Source organism: Equus przewalskii, chromosome 7, assembly GCF_037783145.1.
Source record: "Equus przewalskii isolate Varuska chromosome 7, EquPr2, whole genome shotgun sequence".
NCBI classification, from domain to species: Eukaryota; Metazoa; Chordata; class Mammalia; order Perissodactyla; family Equidae; genus Equus; species Equus przewalskii.
In genome coordinates this window covers 36,353,801-36,360,939 of record NC_091837.1, presented here as the reverse complement: position 1 = coordinate 36,360,939, position 7,139 = coordinate 36,353,801, and positions in this window count along the sequence as shown.

The window sequence follows — 7,139 nt, the reverse complement described above, 5'->3', positions numbered from 1 at the left end:
CGTCCACCGTAACAAGGTGAAGTAGGGTCTGCGTGCCCAGAAGGGGCATCAGTACCTGAGCAGGACATCCACAGTGCACATCCACTGGCAGCTGGGAACCAAGATCTGATGTCTGGGAAGAAGTCAGGCCAGGGGCTGGCCCCGTGGCCCGTGGTTAAGTTCGCGCGCTCCACTTCGGCAGCCCAGGGTTTCACCAGTTTGAATCCTGGGCATGGACATGGCACCGCTCATCAAGCCATGCTGAGGCGGTATCCCACATGCCACAACCAGAAGGACCCACAACTAAAAACACACAACTATGTACCGGGGGGCTTTGGGGAGAAAAAGGAAAAATAAAATCTTTTAAAAAGAAGTCAGGCCAGACCACAGTTTGGAAGCTTGAGGTAATGGTTAAAATCATAAAATTGGAGGGGGTACAAATTGAGTGGGATTAGGAGCATGAATTTGGAGGGAGTACCTGCATTTCAGCAGACAGGAAGTCTAAATGCTCATGGAAGAAGCTAGGGGAACCGTGGGGCCCAGGCCCACAAGCCAGAGGAGGAGCATCAGGAGGGAGAGGTCAACAGCCTCAAATGCCCACAGGGAAGTGGGGACAGTGAGGAGACAGTGGTCAGCAGTGGGCAATCAGGTATGTGGTGGTGATCTGTGAAAGTGCAGAATGAGGGACAGCGGCCAAATGCAGGTGGAAGTGAATAGATCAAGATTCTCTTCTAAGAGTTTCATTAATGTGAAGGAAAGAGGGTAGCTTGATGGGGAAAGGGAGATAGACGGATGGCAGTTGATCAAAATTAGATTGATGCATATATGTAAGTTGACAAGGGGGAAAAACAGTGCAGAGGAATTTTAAGATGGAAGCAAAAAAAAGAAAAGCTTGAGATGTGCTGTAGAAGTGAGTTGGGATCCTTTTCCAAAGGAGCAGCAGAGGAGAAAATAGGTACAATCCAAAGAAGACGCTGGGTGCAGAAAGCTGGCCTCTCTCAGGTCGTCCAGGACCACTTGGGGACACAGTTTTGGCCCTGGGTTCTCAGAAATGAATTCAAGGCCTCAGCCTTTGCAAAGTCAAAATTGTTGAACCCTGATGCAGAAGTCACTTCAAAATCCAGTAAAGAACTTCCATCAAGGATGAGCAGTAGCGTCAACATCAAGGTCAGGGATACAGAAAAGATCGATCAAGCTGTCTGAGCGGTAGGGCCAAGGAGAGCCACCCCAGCAGTTTGGCATCAGATAATAGTTCAGTGAAACCAGCAAATCTCGTTAATGGAGTGATTCAGCTCTTCTGGCCTGAGCTGGTTCACCCTTAGCTCCCCAGCCAGCACTTCCTCCCGAGATGCAACAATGATAGCATGGGCCTTGCAGGAAGGCTGGTTGCCCGCTGACTAACTGCATAAAATCGAGGAAGTTAAGCTCTCCATGATCCTTCTACACAAAGGAGAACACTTGCGCATCCTTCTCAGATTTGTTTTGTGGATAAGGTGAGATGCAATTTGGAAGTATTTAGCTCATAGGAAGTATTCAATAAGCATAGATGTCCTCTCCTTCATTTCTTTATATTTGCAGTACTTATAACGAGAGTAAAGAAAGGCGAAAATGGAACAGGACCAAAAGGTACAAACTTCCAGTTACAAGATAAGTAAGTCCTGGGGGTGTCATGTTCAAGATGGTGACTACAGTTAATAACACTGTAGTGTGTATTCGAAAATTGCTAAAAGAGTAAATCTTAAAAGTTCTCATCACAAGAATAAAAATTGTAACTATGTGAGGTGCTGGATGTTAACTAGACTTATTGTGGTGATCATTCTGCAATATATACAAATACTGAATCATTATGTTGTACACCTGAAACTATCATATGTCAATTACACCTCAATGAAAAAAATTTTTTTAGTTAATAAAAGAAAGGAGAAAATCAGAGTAGCTAATATTTGACTTCTGTCTCTCTTACTAGTCTATGGTCTTGGGCAATTTACTTAACCTCCTGTGCCTCAGTTTCCTCATCTGTAGAATGGAGATAATGACAGTATCTACCTCTTAGAGGGGGTTGTGAAAATAACAAGAAGTAATATGTTGTAAAACACCTAGGACAGTACCGGCACATAGCAAGTTGCCATATTTGTGTTAGCTATTATTGTTTTTGGGTATTTGCTCGGTGCCAGGACCCTAAGAAGTGCTTTCTGTAGAGTGAAACCCACACAGCCCCACTCAGGAGGCATGGAGAGCACTGACATCATGTAAACAGTGGCCCCTAGGCTGCCTGGAGCTCCCCACAAGAAAGCCTCTTCACACGCATATTCTCATTTAATCCTCATGACACACCTGCAAGATAGATATGATGGGCCCCACAACACCGTATATGACACCTTAGGGGCAGGTGTTTTCAGAATTTAGAATTTTGTTTGGATTTTATAAAAGTAATATAGTGCATCTGATGCGGGGTCAGTGAGCTGAGGAGTCGAAAGAAAGATTTCTTGGACTCTCAAGATCTGGCAGTAGTGCTCTTTTATTTAGAGAATAGTGTGGAATACCGTGGGGACTGGACTCATGGGCAGTCAGAGCTGCTGCTGCTACTGCCGGCATGGGGACAGGACCCATGGGCAGTCAGAGCTGCTGCATGTGGACAGGGCCCACGGGCAGGAGGAGCTGCTGCTGCCCCCGCTCCTGCTGCAAACATGGGTGGAGAGTCAGGCTAAACTCAAGGCATAGGTATGTGAGCCACCTCTTTACAAGACAAAGGAAAGAACATGTAAAAAAGTTAAAATGGTATCAGTGCAGTGGGGTCTGGCCATTGGGTGGTCCCACAACTTTTAGATAGGAATCAAATTGGATTAAGTAAAGGCCAGAAGCCACCACCCTAAATCAGTTACATGAGGTTGCCAGACAGTAACCAACTTAAGTTCTTGCCTTTGGCATTGATTAAGAGTTTCTAGAGGTAAGGCCATCCCCCTTCTTCCTGGCACAGAGAGGGAGGCGTCTTTACAGATGGAGGTTTCCTTTCAAATGTAAATGTTTCCCAACTAAGGGCAAGCAAACTCCAGTCCTCGGAGCCTGCTTCTCATCTGCAGTTTTAAAATTAACCAGCCTAAAAATCGTCATCACATCTATTACAGAACATCCAGTAGACTCAGGGATAGGATCCTTAAGCAAACCCAGTAGTATTTCTGCAACTAAATGTACAATATTCACCCCTGGATAATATATAATAATTCACCCTTGGATAAATAGCAACTATAAATAGCATCATATCAGTTCAAGTCTGGTTTTACTGCCGAATGAGTCCGTATCAAACTAAAGAAAAATCTCTCCACTTACAAAGCTTTTTGGCTTCCAGAATTATGGACGTGTGCATCTGAATTATTTTCTGCCTTTTACATATGAGGAAACAGACTTAGGGAGATTAATCTACCAAACGTCCTACCGCGAGCAAATTACAGAGCTGGGAGTCTGACTCAGGTTGTCTGACGCTAGAGTTCTTGATCTTAATCTTTATACTACATTGCTTTCCAAGGAAAGGAACAAAAATAAGAAAGTGGCAACTAGAAAGACAGGAAAAAAGACGTCTTCCGAAGTCCAGGGCAAAGGCTGAAGCCTATGGCGTAATCATAGCCACCAGATTCTTTGTGCTCAGTGCCTTATATAAGCGATGATTTCACTTAATCTTGTCATCAACCCTGTGACATGGGCATTATATCTGATTTCCAGGAGGAAACCGAGGCTCGGAGAAACCAAGTCACTTGTTCAGGATCTTATGATGAGTAAGGGGTAGGCTGATTCCCAAGCCCCCATTCCTACCCCCGTGGTCACAGGGCCCCCTCAGTCAAGCCGCCCTTTCTGCCCTTCTCATTCCTGCCATTTTTGGCTCTCTTATTTTCCCTTGTCTTTGTTTCCTCCTTTGTAAGCTTGGAAGTTGTGCACATCTGATGGGGCATGGCAGGCTCGTTCAGCACCAACTCAGAGCCCTGAACAAATATTTGTTGGATGGATGGATGACTTCACGAAGACAGTGGTAATAAGGTGCTTAGCTAGGAACTCATGAGTTTTCTGTCCCACTGACCCAAAACCACCTCCCAGTTGCTAGATGCGGAATTGGCTAGACCAGAATGACCACGTATCCCAGTTTGCCTGGGACTATCCAATTACTCCTGCTGTCCCAGCTTGATGTTAGCAGCAGCTCCTTCACTCTGAAAAGTGTCCCTTTGGGCCGATAAAGTCTGCACGTTTGCAGAGCATTTTGGAACTGAAAAGGGCAAGCTCTAACAAAGTTAGTACAAGGTATCGCCTGCCTCTCCCCACTCCTATACCCCCTGGGCTGTGGGAAGGGAGCCCTAGAGAAGTGGAGACAGCTTGCATGCACATACGACCTGAGTAAGGCGGACCCCTCTCTGGCTTCCCATCACCCTCCCAGAAAGGGGGCCCCACCTGAAGCTGTCATCATGGGATCCCAGCAACAGGATAGGGATACTGGCAGAGCCCACCTGAGACAACCCCCCACCCAACCCCAGTCTGTTCCCCTACCAGCCTCTGAGGACTCCAGAGAGGCTAACGCTCCATCCAAAATCTTCTCAAGAGCCTTGGGTGGGGTGTGGAAGCAGACTGGAGGTAGCCAGGTGCATGAGACAAGGGGGACAGAGAGAGACCACTTTGTGGGCCTGGTGACCAGACAATTAGACCCAGGAATGCTACAAAAGCCCTCTAGAAGCTTACATGCATCCCTCCCACCCTTTCACACTCCCCAAGAAGAAAACGCAGAGGGTTAAATCCTGGTAACAAGTGTAAGCCTAAAATGATAGAAGCCACTGAGTCGACGAGGTAAAACTAGATGCAACTAAATTCAGCTTTCCGCATTAGACAGAATGGGGTTCAGGGCAGAAATTTAGTTGTTACGGAAAAAAGAAAGGGGTCCGTTTTGTACCTCTGAGTCCTATGGCCAGTAACAATTATTTATAATACTGTAATTTTTAATGATTACAGTATTCTATTTTAGGGATGTATTGTAATTTAACTAATTTCCTATCATAGGACATTTGGGTTATTCTAAATTTTCATTGTTATAAACGATACTGGGACAAACATCTCAGTATGTGCATATCACTAATTAACCTGTGCTAGTCAGCTGCCATGTCGTGAGGTTACGAGCAGCCTGTGGTGAGGTCCAGCTGGCGAGGAAATGAGGCCTCCTGCCAGCTGCCATGTGAGGGAGTCAGTCAAGGCTTCAGATGGTGCAGCCCCAGCTGACATCTCACCTCAGTCAGAACCACCCAACCGAGCTGTTCCCAAATTCCCGCTCACAGAAACTGCAAGATAATGGGTGTTTATTGTTCTAAGCCACTAAGTTTTGGATGGATGTGTTATGTAGTAATATATGCACGTATATAAGTTATATACAATACATACATATATGTGTGTTATGTATTATGTATAGCATACATCCGTATGTATACATATACACACACACACACTTAAATTAATTCCTAGAAATAGAAAAACAGGATTAGTGGGTCGTAGGATGTGATCTTTTAAACGTTTTAGATACATGTTCTCAAACCGCTTTCTGGAAAGGCTGCCCCAATTTACTCTGACCAGCATGTATGAGAGTGGCCATTTTCAGGACACTTGCCAATGCTGGGTATTATCTGTTTGGTTTTTTAATAAACACTGGAATGAAGGGGAGAAGACACCCTCACAAGAAGCCACTTGAACTACAGGTTACTGCAGTGTCTCGAAAGCTTAGGGAGGACGTTCCTGGAGACGGATGCTCGAGAGATTAGGATGAGGTCTCCCTCCTCTGCTTGGGACAGTCCTTGCCTGAACAGCAGATGTTGAGAACCATCCAGAGCAGCCACAGGCAATGCTCAGGGTCAAGCTGAGGACAGCCCCGGACTCCTTATGCCTGTTCCCCAGGGCCCCACACAAAGTTGTGTTGTAAAAATGTGCCAAGTGCCTCAGCGCACAACACCCCAGACCCTGCGTGGTGTTAAATAAAGCGGTGGGACAAAGCCAGACTGAGGGACCTCAGCGCACGACGCCCCAGACCCTGGGTCGTGTTAAATAAAGCGGTGGGACAAAGCCAGACTGAGGGACCTCAGCGCACGACGCCCCAGACCCTGGGTCGTGTTAAATAAAGCAGTGGGACAAAGCCCGACTGAGGGATGCAGGAGAGGGAGGAATCCCTGTGTAGAATGCTACCCACAGAGAGGGCTGGGCTGCACACAATTTGCTGCCTAATTCAATCATGGGATTCTTTCTAAAAACATTTCCAAAAGTGTCACAAATAGGTAACCATTTCTTAATAAACGCAAAAGAAAGACTTGTTTTCTTACAAAATCAGAACACTGGGTCTCTTGGTGATGGTGGATTGTCTTTTTTCCCTTGTTTGATTATATATTGAAAGCAGCTTCCCAGCACGTGCCTTGGGTAGCGACTCAAACTCTGAGAACAGAAGGCACTGCCTTCCTCCCTCCTCACAGCCTGCTTTCCCCTGGTCATCTGTGTGTCACACGAAGCTCCACAGAGAAAGCATAAGGTCCAGAGTGTGTACGAGAAGCTGTGCGTGTGCTGGCGGCCAGGGGGCTGAGCTGAGATGTGGAGCGATGGGAATAGTGAACCTCGGAAAGCTTACTGAGTACCCTAAGTTGGCAATTACACTTCTGAAGTCACGCCAGCACATTTAAAGTCAGCCTAATTTTTCATTGTTTCTTGTCTCCATATCCTGTCTCTGAAAAAAATTAATACAGCAGAATATAGGGACTAGTAAAACACACACCTTGAAATTACCAAACGCTATCACTTTGTTATATTGGCTTCAGATTTTTATATCAGGAAATAAAAATTACTGAGAGTTAAATGCTTTTTTCTCCTCCCTGATGTTGTTTACTTCCCTCCCTCTTGAAGGTAAGTACTATCATGAAGCTGATGTTTTTCTATCTAATTCTTCTTTTATGTTAAGACACACACACACACTCATAAACAACATACCTTACTGTTTTGTGTAAGTTTATACATGTTTGTACTTCAGCTTGCTTTATTCACTCAGCCAGGGCCACGGCTCTGTTGCTCAGCCTGTGCACTGCACAGCTCCTGAGGGCTCATTCACACAGACCACTGAGAGTGGTCCTTGGGGATGTGGGCACGGCAGCCCTGCATTC